The sequence below is a fragment of the Pleurodeles waltl genome, chromosome 7, assembly GCF_031143425.1.
Source record: "Pleurodeles waltl isolate 20211129_DDA chromosome 7, aPleWal1.hap1.20221129, whole genome shotgun sequence".
NCBI classification, from domain to species: Eukaryota; Metazoa; Chordata; class Amphibia; order Caudata; family Salamandridae; genus Pleurodeles; species Pleurodeles waltl.
Window position 1 is genome coordinate 956,031,364 of NC_090446.1, and position 20,042 is coordinate 956,051,405.

The window sequence follows — 20,042 nt, forward strand, 5'->3', positions numbered from 1 at the left end:
GGCGTGGCTTTCCCTTTGCTCCATCGTTGGCATGACAGCATGCCCCCATGGGACTGTTGTTGGTGTTGTGTAATGGTGTGCCCCAGGTCTTCTCAGAACGGGCAATGCCCCCATGCCACTCCATGTATTAGATGACTTCCATGCATTTAGTGGTCGGTATCCCCCCCTGCTCACAGTTGACATTAGTGCATTTTGATTCCCCATGCGACTTACCCTGCATGTGCGTTGTCTCCTGGTAGTCTGCGCTGTCCTGTCCTTGAATCCCTGTGACGATCTCCTCAGGGATGACGGCTGCGACCATCTCCTCCATGTGGTCCAGAGCCTCCTGGTGTGCTGGACTCCCCCCTCCAGTCTGTAGTGCTGCCTTCCTGTTCCTGGCCATCTTTTCCTTGGTCCTGCGCTTGCAGTCATGCCAGCGTTTCTTGCACTCAATGACAGTTCTGCGTACTTCAGCCACACTGTTAATCTTGTCGACAATTTGTTGCCATATAGCCTCTCTCCTACTGATTGGCAACTTTGAGGTGACAAACAGTTGGTGTTGGTGTTCCGTCACCTCTTTAACCAGAATTTCCTGTTCCTCTGCACTGAAGCGAAGGTTTCTTTTCTTTTTAAACGTGTCCTGGTTCTTGTGTGTGTCATCCTGGCTGGTTCCTGGTCTGCTGTCATCTTCCTGGGGTCTGTAGTGGCATCTGGGATCCATTTTGTCTCTCCTCTGGTGAAATCGCAGTGTTCGCTGTTTTTTTTTACGCTATTGCGTCAAAAAAAACGGCGCATATCCGGTTTGCGGTGTCGTAAATCGACCCACAGTAATTTCCGCTGCGTTAATGCCGTTTTGCTTTACAACTTGACGCTGCGGTGTGCGTCAAAAAGAATGACTCCTACCTGTGGTTTGCGCCACCGTGCGTCAAAGTATAAATATGACGCCCGCACGGCGCACCAAAATGGAGTTAGCCGGCGGTAAGATTTTTTTTTACGCAAAACTGCGCCAGCGCAGTTTTGCGTCATAAAGTATAAATATGGGCCTTAGTTTTCAGATGTGTCTAGGTCCTGTAGATTTTTTACATGGCAGCGTCCCAAAGTCCAAAAAGTACAGTCCTCACCATTCCAAGTGGGACGAATTGGAGAGTTAGACAAGCTCTCATGGCCCAAATCTAAAACCAAAACACCAAATAATCAAATGTCCTCTTGCTTGCCGCTCTAGAGTTCTCTAAATATTCTCCCAGGCTGCACCCAGGCGGCCCTAGAGTTAGGAATGTATGCTGCTCTGTCCTCCCTCATGGCTTTGTACAGTAGGGTAATTAGGTGACGGCCTGGCCCACACGACAAAAGGATCCCTAATGTGTTTGATTTGCTTGGAGAGTCGGGAAAGTGGGTCACACAAGCTTTGCAATAACATCCCCACTTGGTGAAAGAAATGCCCTTGTCCCAGCTCAAATGTGGTGCAGGCCTCCTCGAAGGTGATGAATTTAGTCCCCAGATATAGATCTCCTAGTATTATGCACCCTCCCTTCTTCCAGTCAAGAAAAGAGACATTCTCCATGAGTTGCCAGACTGGGCATAGTATCCAGATAGGGAGATCTCTATGAAATGGGGCCCTTCCAGGATCTTTTATGCAAACCTATGCCAGATGGTCGCTGTGGTGTGCACCAGCTGGGGGACCGTGAGGTGGGGGGTACCTGTGCCCTCCATCATTATTTCGGTAGTATCCCCACCGGGACCCTGCCTGCTAGTAGGTGTTTCTCCCAATTGTCTTCAGGCGCCAGCGATTGCGCCACATGCTGAAGCTGCATGGCCTAGTAGTATAGATCAAAGGTCGGTACCTCCAAGGCTTCATATACCCTTTTTAGAGTCAGAAGTGCCATCCTACTTCTACCTCCCCACAAGAGGTGGACCAACATGGTGCCCAGTTGTTTGAAGACCCTGGCCGGTATTGGGCATAGTGTGTTTTGCAGTGTGTCCAGGCACCTGTGGAGCATCACCATATTAGAGATGGCTAACCTCCTCATCAATGACAGAGACAGGGTATTCCAGAACTCTATGGATGAACTGATACCTGTGAGAATACTAGAGATGTTTAAGCTCAGATGATGGTCTGTCTCGTGGGCCACCCTGATGCCCAAATATCTGAAGTTATCCAATTCCCATTAGTGGCCCAAATGCGGCAGGTCCTCCACCGGCATTCTCGCCAGTGACGCCAGTGGATAAATTAGGGATTTGCCCCTGTTGAGACTGAGGCCAGAAAGTGTCCCCACTCTACGCTATCAAATGCTTTTTTGAGGTCTATCGAGACCAGAACTAACTCGTCCTCTAAGTCTCTGACCTCAGACATGAAATGCGCCAGTCTTCTGATGTTCCTGCCATGACGCCCAGGGATAAAGCCACACTGGTCTTCATGTACCAGCTGTGGCATGTCTGGGTCCAAACGTGTCGCCATGGCTTTGCATAGTATTTTCATGTCTGTATTCATGATGGTAATGGGTTGGTATGTCGAGGGGTCCTCCTTGGCTCCTCCCCGTTTTAGTAACATGCAAATTTCTCCCTTGGTCATAGTGGGGGGAAGTGATTCCCTGTTCTGAGTCTCGAGAAAGACCTTGAGTAGTTTTTGCATCAATGCAATGGACTAGACTTGATAAAACTCTGGAGGGAGACCATTGGTGCCCAGAGCCTTAGCGTGCAGTAGCGCCGCCCGGATGTCTTCGAGACCCAGTGGGGTGTCCAACTTATCGACCGCTTGCGGATTTCTAACTGTGCTAGGAAGGAGACATATTTTAGGGCCTGGACTCTGTGATATGCTGTGTATAAGCTTTCTAAGTGTTGTTGAAAAACCCAGGCAATGGCTTCCCTCGATGTGGCTCTCTGGCCGTCTGACGACCGCAAATGCAGTATCTGTGTTGGGGCTGCTTCCAGTTAGAGAATCTAGGCCAATAATTTAACAGGCTTGTCCCCTTCTCAATGAAGCCTCTGCCTATAATGTCAAGGGTGTATTTGTCAAGTCTGTCCCATAGATCTATAAGTCTGCGCTGTACTTGGTGCTCCCTATTTTGGTCCTCCTGATTAATGTGAACAGTTGTCTGGGTTTGTGCTAGGTCAACTTCTTCCCTCTGTAGTACGCATAGTAACTGTCTGCGGACTCCATATATAAGGCCCATACATACTTCACTGACCACCGCCTTTAAGGCTTCCCATTCCGTGCCCGATGGGCTGTGGTCTCCAAGCATTCCACGACTACCCCCAACATGGCCTCCCTCCACTCTGTATCCTCCAGGATCGAAAGATATCTTGTCAGGTGTTGAATTTTCAGATTCTCAGGGTGTGGGATGCCTGTTACCAAGGCTCTGTTCAGCTGGCTATACATATTATGAGTGGGAAAGTGACAGGTAAATGCTATATGTTCCAGATGTTGTACCCTCCAGATATCTGTAAGAGCTAAGTTTTGCTTCACCTCCTGTAGTGCTGATGACGTGTGGTTTTGTGCCTGTCCTCAGCAGTGTGGTATCCCGAACGGGCTCCAGTACGCAGTTGACGTTGCCAAGCCAGAATACTGGGGGACCCGAGTCTTGTACCAGAATACCCTGTACAGTGCGGAAGAACCCCGGGTCATCGTTGTTTGGGGCGTAATGATAACCGGTGCACCATAAAAACTGCCCTGCAAGAGGACATACCTTCTGTTAACGTCCACTTCTGAGTAAGTAAGTGAGAACGGAACTCCTAGTGCCACCCAAATCAGCGTTCCCCTGGTGTAAGGAAATGCCTCCTTGGCATGGTTACCCCCTGACTTTTTGCCTTTGCTGATGCCAAGTTATGATTTGAAAGTGTGCTGGGACCCTGCTAACCAGGCCCCAGCACCAGTGTTCTTTCCCTAAACTGTACCTTTGTCTCCACAATTGGCACACCCTGGCATCCAGGTAAGTCCCTTGTAACCGGTACCCCTGGTACCAAGGGCCCTGATGCCAGGGAAGGTCTATAAAGGCTGAAGCATGTCTTATGCCACCATGGGGACCCCTCACTCAGCACTAACACACTGCTTGCCAGCTTGTGTGTGCTGGTGGGGAGAAAATGACTAAGTCGACATGGCACTCCCCTCAGGGTGTCATGCCAACCTCACACTGCCTATGGCATAGATAAGTCACCCTCTAGCAGGCCTTTCAGCCCTAAGGCAGGGTGCACTATACCACAGGTGAGGGCATAGGTGCATGAGCACTATGCCCCTACAGTGTCTAAGCAAAACCTTAGACATTGTAAGTGCAGGGTAGCCATAAGAGTATATGGTCTGGGAGTTTGTCAAACACGAACTCCACAGTTCCATAATGACTACACTGAAAACTGTGAAGTTTGGTATCAAACTTCTCAGCACAATAAATGCACGCTGATGCCAGTGTGCACTTTATTGTAAAAAAATACACCCAGAGGGCATCTTAGATGCCCCCTGAAAACATACCCGACTCCAGTGTGGGCTGACTAGTTTTTACCAGCCTGCCACACACCAGACATGTTGCAGGCCACATGGGGAGAGTGCCTTTGTCACTCTGTGGCCAGAAACAAAAGCCTGTACTGGGTGGAGGTGCTTCTCACCTCCCCCTGCAGGAACTGTAACACCTGGCGGTGAGCCTCAAAGGCTCACCCCCTTTGTTATAGCGCCACAGGAGATCCCAGCTAGTGGAGATGCCGGCACCTCCGGCCACTGCCCCCACTTTTGGCGGCAATGCTGGAGGAGATAATGAGAAAAACAAGGAGGAGTCACTCCCCAGTCAGGACAGCCCCTAAAGTGTCCTAAGCTGAGGTGACTCTTACTTTTAGAAATCCTCCATCTTGCAGATGGAGGATTCCCCCAATAGAATTAGGGATGTGCCCCCCTCACCACAGGGTAGAGCCACCCTCAGGGCCAGTAGCCATTGGCTACTGCCCTCCCAGACCTAAACACACCCATAAATTGAGTATTTAGGGGCTCCCAGAACCGAGGAAGATAGATTCCTGCAACCTAAAGAAGAAGAAGGACTGCTGACCTGAAGCCCCGCAGTAAAGACGGAGACGACAACTGATTTGGCCCCAGCCCCACCGGCCTGTCTCCCTACTTTGAAGAAAACTGCAACAGTGATGCATCCAACAGCTTCCAGCGACCTCTGAAGCCTCAGAGGATTACCCTGCATCTAAAGGACCAAGAAGCTCACGAGAACAGCGGCCCTGTTCAAGAAATTGCAACTTTCTGCAACAAAGAAGCAACTTTTAAAGACCACACGTTTCCCGCCGGAAGCGTGAGACTTTCCACTCTGCACCCGAAGCCCCCGGCTCGACATGCAGAAAACTAACAATACAGGGAGGACTCCCCGGCGACTGCGAGCCCGTGAGTAGCCAGAGTTGACCCCCCTGAGCCCCCATAGCAACGCCTGCAGAGAAATCCAGAGGCTCCCCCTGGCCTGCTACAAGGAACCCGACGCCTGGAACCAGCACTGCACCCGCAGCCCCCAGGACCTGAAGGAACCAAACTCCAGTGCAGGAGCGACCCCCAGGTGACCTTCTTCTAGCCCAGGTGCTGGATACCCCGAGGAGCCCCCGTGCCTGCCTGCATCGTTGAAGCGACCCCCGGGTCTCCCCGTTGATTCCAATCAGAAACCCGCTGCCTGTTTGCACTCAGCACCCAGCCGCTCCTGTGCCGCTGAGGGTATACTTTCTGTGCCTGCTTGTGTCCCCCATGGTGCCCTACAAAACCGACCTGGTCTGCCCTCTGAGGACGCGGGTACTTACCTGCTGGCAGACTGGAACCGGGGCACCCCTCTTTCCATTGAAGCCTATGTGTTTTGGGTACCACTTTGACCTCTGCACCTGACCGGCCCTGAGCTGCTGGTGTGGTAACTTGGGGTTGCCTTGAGCCCCCAACGGTGGGCTACCTTGGACCCAACTTTGAACCCTGTAAGTGTTTTACTTACCTGTGAACTTAACATTTACTTACCTCCCCCAGGAACTGTTGATTTTTACACTGTGTCCACTTTTAAAATAGCTTATTGCCCTTTTTGCCAAGCCTGTACATGCTATTGTGATAATTCAAAGTTCCTAAGATACCTGAGTGAAATACCTTTCATTTAAAGTATTGTTTGTAAATCTTGAACCTGTGGTTCTTAAAATAAACAAAGAAAAGATATGTTTCTATATAAAACCTATTGGCCTGGAATTGTCTTTGAGTGTGTGTTTCTCATTTATTGCCTGTGGGTGTACAACAAATGCTTAACACTACCTTCTGATAAGCCTACTGCTCGACCACACTACCACAAAATAGAGCATTAGAATGATCTCTTTTTGCCACTATCTTACCTCTAAGGGGAACCCTTGGACTCTGTGCACACTATTTCTTACTTTGAAATAGTATATACAGAGCCAACTTCCTACATTGGTGGATCAGCGGTGGGGTACAAGACTTTGCATTTGCTGGACTACTCAGCTAATACCTGATCACACGACTAAATTCCAAAAAATTTCATTAGAAACTGATTTTTGAAATTTGAGCTATTTTTCTAAATTTTTAAAAGTCCTGCTAGGGCCTTGTGTTAGTCCCTGTTAGCATTTCTTTTAGAGTTTAAAAGTTTTGTAAAAGTGTGGATTAAGTTCTAGAGATAGTTTTAGATTCTTAAAAAGTATCCCAACTTTTAGAGAAATAATGTCTACTGCAGAAGAGATGGTGGTGGAGCTCAACCTCACCCCTTACCTGCATCTTAGGATGTCAGAGTTAAGGACTCTTTGCAAAATCAAAAAGGTTAAAACTGGATCAAACCCTACCAAAGTACAGCTCCAGGAGCTCTTGGCAGAGTTTGCTAGAGACAACCCCTCTGAAGATACCCTTACAGAGGGGGAAGCTAGTGATGTGGAGGAGAATTTCCCCCCTCCAGTCCTAGTTAGGGAGAAAAGGGCTCCTCCAAACCTGACTCCACAAGTGATAGTCAGAGATGCTGCTTCTCCCACAGGGGAGTCCAGCAACTCTGGAAGCATTGAGGGCAGCCTCAATGAAGATGACCTCCTGTTAGCCAGGATGGCCAAAAGATTGGCTTTGGAGAGACAGCTCCTAGCCATAGAAAGGGAAAGACAAGAGATGGGCTTAGCTCCCATCAATGGTGGCAGCAACTTAGATACGGTCAGAGATACTCCTGACATGCTAAAAATCCCCAAAGGGATTGTAACAAAATATGAAGATGGAGTACAGGATTAGGTTCAGGGGGGCTCAAAAATCCTCGAGCCAGACCTGGGTTGATTTTGTTGACTTCTCAGTCAAAACACTGGATGGTTGGATTAATGGCAGTGGTGTAAATGATTATGATGGGCTGTACAATCTGTTTATGAAAGAACACCTTTTAAGTAATTGTTTCAATGATAAACTGCATCAGCATCTGGTAGACCTAGGTCCAATTTCTCCACAAGAATTGGGAAGGAAGGCAGACCATTGGGTCAAGACTAGGGTGACCAAGACTTCCACAGGGAGTGACCAAAAGAAAGGGGTCACAAAGACTCCCCAGGGGAAGAGTGTTGAGACATCCAAGGGTAAAAGTAAAGAGTCTTCTACAGGGCCCCAAAAACCTGCTCAGGAGGGAGGGTCCAAATCCTCTTCACAATCCAATTTTGGGTACAAGGGTAAAAACTTTGATCCCAAAAAGGCCTGGTGTCGTAGCTGTAATCAGCAGGGACACCAAACTGGAGACAAGGCCTGTCCCAAGAAAGGTTCCACTTCTACTACTACTCCTGTTAGCACTGTAATAGCCAGTCTCCAGGTGGGATCAACAGTGTGCCCAGAGCAAATGAGGGTTCACACTGAAGCTACATTAGTTTCTGAGGGTGGGGTGGACTTAGCCACACTGGCCCCCTAATATGCAAAAATACAGGCAGCAACTCTTAATTAATGGGACTAGTGTAGAAGGCCTGAGCGATACAGGTGCCAGGGTCACAATGGCGACAGACAAACTGGTTTCCCCAGGACAATACCTGCCTGGACAAACTTATCCAGTCACCAACGCTGCCAATCAGACTAAAGTACATCCCATGGCTATGGTAGCTGTAGAATGGGGAGGTGTCACTGGCCTTAAACAGGTGGTAGTCTCCTCTGCTATCCCAGTAGACTGTTTGCTTGGAAATGACCTGGAGTCCTCAGCATGGGCTGAGGTAGAACTCAAAACCCATGCAGCCATGCTGGGTATCCCTGAACTGGTGTGTGTCAAGACAAGGGCACAGTGCAAGGCTCAGGGTGATAAAGAGGTGTTGGAGCCTGGAATAATGGCCCAACCCTCCAAGAGAAAAGGAAAGAAGACTGGGGAACTAGCTTCAACACAACAAAAGAAAAAGAACCTCTCTTCCCAGGAAGAAGTTCTGCCTTCTGAGGGAACTGAGCCCATGGAGTTGGAACCTTATCAGGTTGAACTCTTAGGCCCAGGGGGACCCACAAGGGAACAGCTGTGTAAGGGGCAAGAAACCTGTCCCTCTCTTGAAGGCCTTAGGCAGCAAGCTGCTGAAGAGACCAAAGGAAAAATCAGTGGAACACATAGGGTCTATTGGGAAGATGGACTCCTTTACACTGAGGCAAGAGATCCCAAACATGGTGCCACTAGGAGAGTGGTAGTGCCTCAAGAGTTTAGTTCATCCTGACCTTAGCCCATGATATTCCACTTGCTGGGCATTTGGGACAAACCAAGACTTGGGAGAGGTTAGTCAACCATTTCTATTGGCCCAACATGTCCCAGAAAGTAAAGGAGTTTTGTGCCTCCTGTGCCACCTGTCAAGCCAGTGGTAAGGCAGGTGGCCATCCAAAGGCCCCCCTCATTCCACTTCCAGTGGTGGGGGTCCCCTTTGAAAGAGTGGGAGTGGATATAGTGGGTCCACTTGAACCTCCCACCGCCTCTGGGAACCAGTAAATCCTAGTAGTAGTGGACCATGCTACTAGGTACCCTGAAGCAATTCCCCTTAGGTCCACTACTGCCCCTGCAGTAGCCAAAGCACTCATTGGTATCTTTACCAGAGTGGGATTTCCTAAGGAGGTGGTGTCTGACAGAGGTACTAACTTCATGTCAGCATACCTGAAACACATGTGGAATGAGTGTGGGGTGACTTACAAATTCATCACACCATACCATCCACAAACCAATGGTCTTGTGTAAAGATTCAACAAGACATTGAAGGGCATGATCATGGGGCTCCCTGAAAAGCTTAAAAGGAGATGGGATGTCCTTTTGCCATGTCTACTTTTCGCCTACAGAGAGGTGCCGCAGAAAGGAATAGGGTTTTCCCCCTTTGAACTTCTGTTTGGCCATCCTGCAAGGGGACCACTAGCTCTTGTGAAAGAAGGCTGGGAGAGACCTCTTCATGAGCCTAAGCAATATATAGTGGACTATGTACTAGGCCTACGTTCCAGGATGGCAGAGTACATGGAAAAGGCAAGTAAAAACCTTGAGGCCAGCCAACAACTCCAGAAGATGTGGTATGACCAAAAGGCTGCTATGGTTGAGTTTCAGCCAGGGCAGAAAGTCTGGGTTCTGGAGCCTGTGGCTCCTAGGGCACTTCAGGACAGATGGAGTAGCCCTTACCCAGTGCTAGAGAGAAAGAGTCAGGTCACCTACCTGGTAGACCTGGGCACTAGCAGGACCCCCAAAAGGGTGATCCATGTGAACCGCCTCAAACTCTTTCATGACAGGACAGATGTAAACATGTTAATGGTTGCAGATGAGGACCAGGAAGCTGAGAGTGAACCTCTCCCTGATCTCCTCTCCACTGACCCTAAAGATGGCTCAGTAGATAGAGTGGTCTATTCAGACACCCTCTCTGGCCAACAGCAAGCTGACTGTAGGAAAGTCTTACAACAGTTTGCTGAGCTCTTTTCCCTAACCCCTGGTCAGACACACCTGTGTAGCCATGATGTGGACACAGGAGACAGCATTCCTGTCAAAAACAACATTTTCAGACAGGCTGACCAAGTTAAGGAAAGCATCAAAGTGGAAGTCCACAAGATGCTGGAATTGGGAGTCATTGAGCAATCTGACAGCCTCTGTGTTAGCCCAGTGGTTTTAGTCCCCAAACCTTACACCAAAGATGGCAAGAGAGAGATGAGGTTTTGTGTGGACTACAGAGGACTTAATTCTGTCACCAAGACAGATGCCCATCCCATTCCAAGGGCAGATGAGCTAATTGATCAATTGGGTGCTGCCAAATACTTGAGTACCTTTGACTTGACAGCAGGGTACTGGCAAATACAAATGGCACCAGGAGCAAAATAAAAGACAGCATTCTCTACACCTGATGGGCTCTATCAGTTTACTGTCATGTCCTTTGGCTTAAAGAATGCCCCTGCCACCTTCCAAAGGTTGGTGAATCAAGTCCTTGCTGACTTGGAGTCCTTTAGTGAAGCTTATCTTGATGAGATTGCTGTATTTAGCTCCAGCTGGCAGGATCACCTGGTCCACCTGAAGAAGGTTTTGCGGGCCCTGCAAGCAGCAGGCCTCTCCATCAAGGCATCCAAATGTCAGATAGGGCAGGGTACTGTGGTTTACTTGGGACACCTTGTAGGTGGAGGCCAAGTTCAGCCACTCCAACCCCAGATCCAGACTATTCTGGACTGGGCAGCTCCAAAAACGCAGACTCAAGTCAGGGCATTCCTTGGCTTGACTGGTTACTACAGGAGGTTTGTGAAGGGATATGGGTCCATAGTGACACCCCTCACAGAACGTACCTCTAAGAAAATGCCCAAGAAGGTAAACTGGACTATAGAATGCCAACAGGCCTTTGACACCCTGAAACAAGCTATGTGCACAGCACCAGTTCTCAAAGCTCTAGATTACTCCAAGCAGTTCATTGTGCAGACTGATGCCTCTGAACATGGGATAGGGCAGTTTTGTCCCAAACAAATGATGATGGCCTTGACCAGCCTGTTGCTTTCATTAGCAGGAGGCTACGCCCCAGGGAGCAGCGTTGGAGTGCCATTGAGAGGGAGGCCTTTGCTGTGGTTTGGTCCCTGAAGAAGCTGAGACTATACCTCTTTGGTACTCACTTTGTAGTTCAAACTGACCACAGACCTCTCTGATGGCTAATGCAAGTGAAAGGTGAAAATCCAAAACTGTTGAGGTGGTCCATATCCCTACAGGGAATGGACTTTATAGTGGAACACAGACCTGGGACTGCCCATGCCAATGCAGATGGCCTTTCCAGGTTCTTCCACTTAGAAAATGAAGACTCTCTTGGGAAAGGTTAGTCTCATCCTCTTTCGTTTGGGGGGGTTGTGTAAGGAAATGCCTCCTTGGCATGGTTACCCCCTAACCTTTTGCCTTTGCTGATGCCAAGTTATGATTTGAAAGTGTGCTGGGACCCTGCTAACCAGGCCCCAGCACCAGTGTTCTTTCCCTAAACTGTACCTTTGTCTCCACAACTAGCACAACCCTGGCACCCAGGTATGCCCCTTGTAACTGGTACCCCTGGTACCAAGGGCCCTGATGCCAGGGAAGGTCTCTTAGGGCTGCAGCATGTCTTATGCCACCCTGGGGACCCCTCACTCAGCACATATACACTGCTTGCCAGCTTGTGTGTGCTGGTGGGGAGAAAATGACTAAGTCGACATGGCACTCCCCTCAGGGTGCCATGCCAACCTCACACTGCCTATGGCATAAATAAGTCACCCCTCTAGCAGGCCTTACAGCCCTAAGGCAGGGTGCACTATACCACAGGTGAGGGCATAGGTGCATGAGCACTATGCCCCTACAGTGTCTAAGCAAAACCTTAGACATTGTAAGTGCAGGGTAGCCATAAGAGTATATGGTCTGGGAGTCTGTCAAACACGAACTCCACAGCACCATAATGGCTGCACTGAAAACTGGGAAGTTTGGTATCAAACTTCTCAGCACAATAAATGCACACTGATGCCAGTGTGCACTTTATTGTAAAAATACACCCAGAGGGCATCTTAGAGATGCCCCCTGAAAACATATCCGACTCCAGTGTGGGCTGACTAGTTTTTGCCAGCCTGCCACACACCAGACATGTTGCTGGCCGCATGGGGAGAGTGCCTTTGTTACTCTGTGGCAAGAAACAAAAGCCTGTACTGGGTGGAGGTGCTTCTCACCTCCCCCTGCAGGAACTGTAACACCTGGCGGTGAGCCTCAAAGGCTCACCCCCTTTCTTACAGCGCCACAGGGCATCCCAGCTAGTGGAGATGCCCGCCCCTCCGGCCACTGCCCCCAATTTTGGTGGCAAGGCTGGAGGAGATAATGAGAAAAACAAGGAGGAGTCACTCCCCAGTCAGGACAGCCCCTAAGGTGTCCTGAGCTGAGGTGACTCTGACTTTTAGAAATCCTCCATCTTGCAGATGGAGTATTCCCCCAATAGGATTAGGAATGTGCCCCCCTCCTCACAGGGAGGAGGCACAAAGAGGGTGTAGCCACCCTCAGGGCCAGTAGCCATTGGCTACTGCCCTCCCAGACCTAAACACACCCCTAAATTGAGTATTTAGGGGCTCCCAGAACCGAGGAAGATAGATTCCTGCAACCTAAAGAAGAAGAAGGACTGCTGACCTATAGCCCTGCAGTGAAGACGGAGACGACAACTGATTTCGCCCCAGTCCCACCGGCCTGTCTCCCTACTTCAAAGAAAACTGCAACAGCGACGCATCCAACAGGGTCCAGCGACCTCTGAAGCCTCAGAGGATTACCCTGCATCTAAAGGACCAAGAAGCTCCCGAGAACAGCGGCCCTGTTCAAGAAATTGCAACTTTCTGCAACAAAGAAGCAACTTTTAAAGACCATACTTTTCCCGCCGGAAGTGTGAGACTTTCCACTCTGCACCCGACACCCCCAGCTCGACCTGCGGAAAACTAACACTACAGGGAGGACTCCCCGGTGACTGCGAGCCCATGAGTAGCCAGAGTTAACCCCCCTGAGCCCCCACAGCGACGCCTGCAGAGGAAATCCAGAGGCTCCCCCTGACCGCGACTGCCTGCTACAAGGAACACAACGCCTGGAACCAGCACTGAACCCGCAGCCCCCAGGACCTGAAGAAACCGAACTCCAGTGCAGGAGCGACCCCCAGGCGACCCTCTGCCTAGCCCAGGTGGTGGCTCCCCCGAGGAGCCCCCCCTGTGCCTGCCTGCATCGTTGAAGCAACCCCCGGGTCTCCCCGTTCATTCCTATCAGAAACCCGATGCCTGATTGCACTCTGCACCCGGCCACCCCTGTGCCGCTGAGGATGTACTCTCTGTGCCTGCTTGTGTCCCCCCTGGTGCCCTACAAAACCCTCCTGGTCTGCCCTCCGAGAACGCGGGTACTTACCTGCTGGCAGACTGGAACCGGGGCACCCCTATTTCCATTGAAGCCTATGTGTTTTGGGTACCACTTTGACCTCTGCACCTGACCGGCCCTGAGCTGCTGGTGTGGTAACTTTGGGGTTGTCTTGAATCCCCAACAGTGGGCTACTTTGGACCCAACTTTGAACACTGTAAGTGTTTTACTTACCTGTGAACTTAACATTTACTTACCTCCCCCAGGAACTGTTGATTTTTGCACTGTGTCCACTTTTAAAATAGCTTATTGCCATTTTTGCCAAGACTGTACATGCTATTGTGATAATTCAAAGTTCTTAAGATACCTGAGTGAAATACCTTTCATTTAAAGTATTGTTTGTAAATCTTGAACCTGTGGTTCTTAAAATAAACTAAGGAAATATATTTTTCTATATATAAACCTATTGGCCTGGAATTGTCTTTGAGTGTGTGTTCCTCATTTATTGCCTGTGTGTGTAGAACAAATGCTTAACACTACCCTCTGATAAGCCTACTGCTCGTCCACACTACCAAAAAATAGAACATTAGAATTATCTCTTTTTGCCACTATCTTACCTCTAAAGGGAACCCTTGGACTCTGTGCACACTATTTCTTACTTTGAAATAGTATATACAGAGCCAACTTCCTACACCTGGCATATGAAGAGTAGGAAGAGTGATACATTTGGTCCCTCCATTACTTGTCCATGCGATGGGATGCTGTGTCAGTGCGGCGCGTCTCCTGGAGACACGCCGTAGGAAGCTGGCTCTGTATATACTATATCAAAATGAGATATAGTGTGCACAGAGTTCAGGGGTTCCCCAGAGGCTTGATAGAGGCAATGATAATACTAATGCTCTATTTGTGGTAGTGTGGTCGAGCAGTTAGGCTTATCAGAGGGTAGTTTTAAGCATTTGTTGTACATACACAAGCAAGAGACGAAACACACACTCAACGATTTAACTCCAGACCAATAGGATTTTATATAGAAAAATATGTTTTGTTAATTGTTCTCTAGAACCACTAGATTCAGTTTGCAGGTAACTACATAAAATTCAAGGTACTTTGCATAGTTATAATCAGAACTTTGAATGGAATCATCAATTTAAACAGTTTTCTTTAAAATGGCAAAAAGCTATTTTAAAAATGGACACTACAATTTTCAACGGTTCCTGGAGGAAGAAAAGATTGTACAGTTTTACAGGTAAGTATTCAACTTACAGTTCCTATGTCTGGGTTTTAGGTAGTCCATCATTAGGGGTTCAAGTTAACCCCAAACACCCACCACCAGCAAGACGGGCCAGTCAGGTGCAGAGGTCATAGGAGAACCACGTTAACGTGGGCTCCTATGGAGATAGGGCGTACTTGGAATCCAATCAGCCAGCAGGTAAGTACCCGCGACTCGGAGGGCAGACCAGGGGGGATTAGAAGAACACTGGAGGGGCCACAAGTAGGCACCAAACACACACCCTCAGCGGCATAGGGGCAGACAGGTGCAGTGTGCAAACAGGTCGTTGGGTTTCTAATGCAGGCCTATAGGGAGACCCCGGGGGTCACTCAGAGGCTGCAGGCGAGGTCTGGGGGGTGTCTCGGGCACACCACTGATCAGACAGTGAAGAGGGCCGCCTGCTGGTCGATGCTGCAACAGGGGTCAGGTTCTCCAAGGCCTGGGGGGCTCCAGGTGCAGTGGGTCCCTTAGGCATCAGATAACGGATATCTTCGTCCGGAGCTCGCGGTCAGGGGGGTCCTCTGGATTCTCTCTGCAGACATCATCGTGTAGGTTTGGAGGGGTCAACCGAGGGTGGGCTCTTGCTCCCAATCTTCTGGGGACCCTTTCTTGCTGGGTGGACCACCTGGACACGGGCCGTGGGCGTCCGGTGCACAGGGGTCAGGACTCACGCATCTAGAGTGAGGTGGGAGTCCTTAGCTGTAGGTTTCTTTGGGACAGAGCCGCTGTCCTCAGGGGTTCTTGGTCCTTTTGGATGCACAGCAGTTCTCTGGAGTTGGCAGAGGTCGCTGGGCCCACTGGACGCGTCGCTGGTCTTCTTGCAGGTTCTTTGAAGCAGAAGACAGGTCAGTAGAGCTGGGGCCAAAGCAGTTGTCGTCTTCCTTCTTCTCTGCTGGGGTTTTCAGCTTAGCAGTCCTTCTTCTTCTTGTAGGTCACCAGGAATCTGGTGAGCTGGGTTCAGGGAGGCCCTTAAATCATAGATTTAGGGGCGTGTTAGGGTCAGAGGGTGGGAGCCAATGGCTACTGTCCATGAGGGTGGCTACATCCTCCTTGATTCCAATCCCTTGGGGGAGGGGGGCACATTCCTATCCCTATTGGTCCCTGTCCTCCAAACCAAGATGGAGGATTCAGCAGGGAGGGGGGTCACCTCAGCTCTGGACACCTTAGGGGTGGTCCTGGCTGGGGTGGTGACTCCTCCCCTTTTCCCCTAATTTTCCCACCGGACTTGCTGCCAAAAGTGGGGCTTTGTCCGGGGAGCAGGCATCTCCACTAGCCGGAGTGCACTGGGGCATTGTAACCTGAGGCTTGAGCCTTTGAGGCTCACTGCCAGGTGTTACAGTTCCTGCAGGGGGAGGAGTGTTTTGATTTGTTTCTGACCACAGAGTGCACAAAGGCACTCAACCCATGTGGCCAGAAACCCGTCTGAAAGTGGCAGGCTGGCACAGACTGGTCAGTCCTACACTAGCAGTTGGGCCCACATACAGGGGGCATCTCTAAGATGCCCTCTGTGTGCATTTTTCAATAAATCTCCCACTGGCATCAGTGTGGGTTTATTGTGATGAGAAGTTTGATATCAAACCAGTCTTCTCAGTATTCAGTGATGCCATTATGGTGCTGTGTAGTTCGTAATGACAAACTCCCAGACCATATACTTAATAATATGGCTACACTGCACTTACAATGTCTAAGAATAGAATTAGACACTGTAGGGGCATATTGCTCATGCTGCTATGCCCTCACCTGTGGTATAGTGCACCCTGCCTTAGGGCTATAAGGCCTGCTAGAGGGGTGACTTACCTATGCCACAGGTAGTGGTTTGTGAGCAGGGCACCCTGATTGGGGTGCCATGTTGACTTTGCCTTTTTCCTCCCACCAGCACTCACAAGCTGCAAGGCAGAGTGCATGGGCTCAGTGAGGTGTACCCCAGGGTGGCATAATCCATGCTGCAGCCCTTAGAGACCTTCATTGGCCACAGGGCCCTTGGTACCATGGGTACATTTTACAAGGAACTTAACTGTGTGCCAGGGCTGTGCCAATTGTGGAAACAAAGGTACAGTTTTAGGGAAAGAACACTGGTGCTGGTGCCTACTTAGCAGGGCACCAGCACACTTTCAATCAAAGTTGGCATCAACACTAGGCAAAAGGTGGGGGGGGGGTAACCATGCCAACAGTGGCACTATCCTACACCCGCTATATGTATTTTGTGTCTTTCCAAGAATAATAGGACCATGAAATATATGTCCTCAGGACCCTCACATTCCATGTCATCAGCCCTATGTCCATACCAGCCATTTCCTGAAGCTGTCATAGATGAGCCTCCGCACATCATTGTTGGTGCCCTGGAATCTAGTATGTGCTGGGTGCATAAACAACAACTCCAATAAAACATTCCCAACTTCTTCCCCACTCCCACGGACAGGTATTGACAAACCTTGCCCAATAGGTGTCCCCCTTATTTGTGCGCCAGGAATCACACCGCCTCACACCCCACCAACAGGGGCCGGCTAACTTTTTGTTTTCACAAAATGCACTCCTAGCTGGCCAAGGCCCACGCCCACGTCTGCCTGCCTGTGACCCTGAGTCTAGCTTTATGAATTGCATACCAATGGGCTTTTCAGCCCCCAGTATGCCCATGTACATTGCTCTCTTCCTCGTGTATGAGCCTTTGGAACTGCAGATCCTCTTACCTGTGTCTGTGTCTGCTTCCGTCCGCAACCGGATCAGAGAGCTTCAGTTCCCCGTTAATGGTAGCCAGGCACCCAGCATTTTCATGGATCTGTCCTCTCTCCGGGGGTCTCCCATGGAAGTCTTCTGCTCCAGAACCAACACCGCCTATAGAGAGGGGGGCACGGCCCCAGAGGGATCCCCGAGACGTGGAATTCATCCGTTCCCTCATCTTCCGAAGGACGTGTCTCCTTGAGTTGCATAGTCCCATCTTCAGCTATTGTAACCCTGCGGCTGCCCAGGGGAGAAAGGTTAGGGTTATCTCTTATTGCCTGTGTTTGTGAATTGCCTCCTTGTGACGTGGCTCCCCAGCTGTGACCTCAGTGGCGTCCCGACGGTGGACCATGGGCACTCTCCTGTAGTTCCAGCCATTCCCATACTTCCTGTGGGTCATAAAAAAGTGTGCCTTCTCTTGGAAGATGACTTTTAGCTTGGCGGGATTTTATAGCATATAGCTCATTTGCATGGCTCGCAGCTTCTGTTTCACCCCTGTAAATATTTTTCATTGTTCTTGAAACTGTTTGGTGTAGTCGGGGTAAATGGCAATCACATTGTTCTCGTATGGGGGAACCGGCTGTTCCCTAGCTGCTCTATCGATGCAGTCTTTGTCCTTTTGCAATTATGGCCCATGGGGGGGCCACTGGGGGCAGACGGGGCACCAGTGCTCTGTGCTCTCTCTCCACCATGAAGATATCTGAGAGACCCCGCGGTTTGTTGTTGATCTAGTTTTCTAGGTACGCTCATTAGAGGGCCCCTAAACTCTCTGTGGGAACCCCAGGACCCGAATGTTGCTGGGGCATAAGCGGCCCTCAGTGTCCTCCACTCAGTGCTCTAATTCCAGAGGGTCCTTCTTCATCTGGGCAGTTTGCTGTTTTATGGACTTCATTTCGATCTGAAGTTCAGAGGTATTGGATTTCACCACGGTGACCTTATCTGCCACCTTCCTGAGGTCTGCTCGGAGGTCCGCTCAGATTAAACTGACATCTTTGGCCACTGCCTTTATGCGGTATTCATTTGCCAGTCTGGCTCCATGAACAGCTGCTGGCAGTTCAGCTCTTGTGGGTTCCGCTGGTTCTGCTGATTGATCGCCACTTCCTGTGTACCCCGACTGGCGTGTGATCCTCTGCGAGTGGTGCTATGGTGTAGTATACTGCGTGATGGTTCTGGATGTATGCGACCAAATAAGTTTATCCTTGCCCATGGTGGAGTTGTCCCCGAACTCGCCGGGTGTTTGCACCGCCGTGTGGAAGCCCACAGCTTTCCTACTGGAAGGGATTCTCCACTACCCACTGTTGTGGAGCACCTTCCTTGGAGCCAGACGGTGCTCACTCCATCTTGTGCTCAGTCTCTCTAGCTAGAGGTCTAGTTGAAGCGCTTGAAGCTTTACACTGTAATGCCACCGGACTAATTATCACTATGTAGGCCCAGACCTTCTCTGCCATGCCGATCATCAATCTTGTCTGCCTGTGCTGCCACCCCCAATCTCCAAAAGCAGCCCTTGGGGCTCCAGGCCCCCCAGGGAGGAATGAGCATGCCTGCTCACCTCGGGGTCCTCTCCTGAAGTATGATGTTCTTGTTGTCCTGCGGCCCACTGCAGGCTCAGGGTAGCCCATGCAGGAGAGACACAGCCTCCACGGGCAGCAACCAAGTGACAGGCCCAGGTAATCAAGCTGGTAGAGGATGCCGCCCGGGGCCCCCCATCTCTCCAGCCACAGCCCCTCCTCACCTCGCGTGGAGGTCTTGTGCAGACAGGGCCCTCCAGACCCACGACTCCCCACAGCCAGAGTCGCGGGCCACTGCTCTGACTGCCGTCTGTCCTTCCATTGCAGGTGGGCCCCTCTCATACCTGCATTGCAGCAGACGACCAGGAACCTGCTATTGGTCCAGATCCGTCCTCCGGCCCTAATGGAGTCCCCAAGGGAGCCACGGGCCCGCCCGCCTCTCACTGCAGCACACCACTCCGGGTCCCGAATGGCCTGACCAACCATACTTGGTCCCCCCGAGCGCCAATCAGCCGATCCTCTGGAGCTCCAGGGGCATCAGCGCCGCAGCGGCCGTCCCGCATCCTCGTTTCCTGGTCAGCTTCTGTCAGCGCGCCAGGGGAGATCCTCCAGCAGGCTGCAGGCAAGGTCCGGTTCCAGCAGCCACGCTGCACGCAGGCCTCAGCCAACCCACGAGCCGCCCATCCCTGCACAGCCCCCCTGGGCCCTGATTGGTGGCGCCTCAGGATTACCTGTGGCCTCGTAGGATTGTCCCTTGACTCAGGGGTACAGAATCATGCTGTAAGATTAGGGCGTTTGTGTGGCGAGCCAGCCGGGAACTCCAGGGATCACGTATTGGCGGCCATGTTTCCAGGCGATGCCCCACTGAAGACCGAAATGGGAGAAAATTAAACTGAAGAGTTAACTTTGTTAATATGGATTCCATATAACTCTTCATTTAAATTTTCTCCCATTTCCAAGTGTCGCATTTACAAACAGCAGACATCTTGCTCCCAGTGGCCTATTTATAACAGAAAAATATAGGAGTTTGTTTAAAAGGGAGAAATTTAAATTGAAGAAACATGTTTATTTAAACATGAAAATGCAATTGGTTTAATTGAAAGTAGAGAAAAAACATTAAGACTTTATGTTTCATAAAAATATTTTTCTTCACTTTAAATTTCTCCCATATAAAAAATAACTTTATTTTTCTGAAACATATATATATAAGGCACAGTGTCTACTGGCCACTGGGAACAAAAGACCTGCTGTTTGTAAATGCAACATTTTGAAATGGAAGGAAATTAAAAATGAAGGGTTACATTAATCATTAAGGTAACT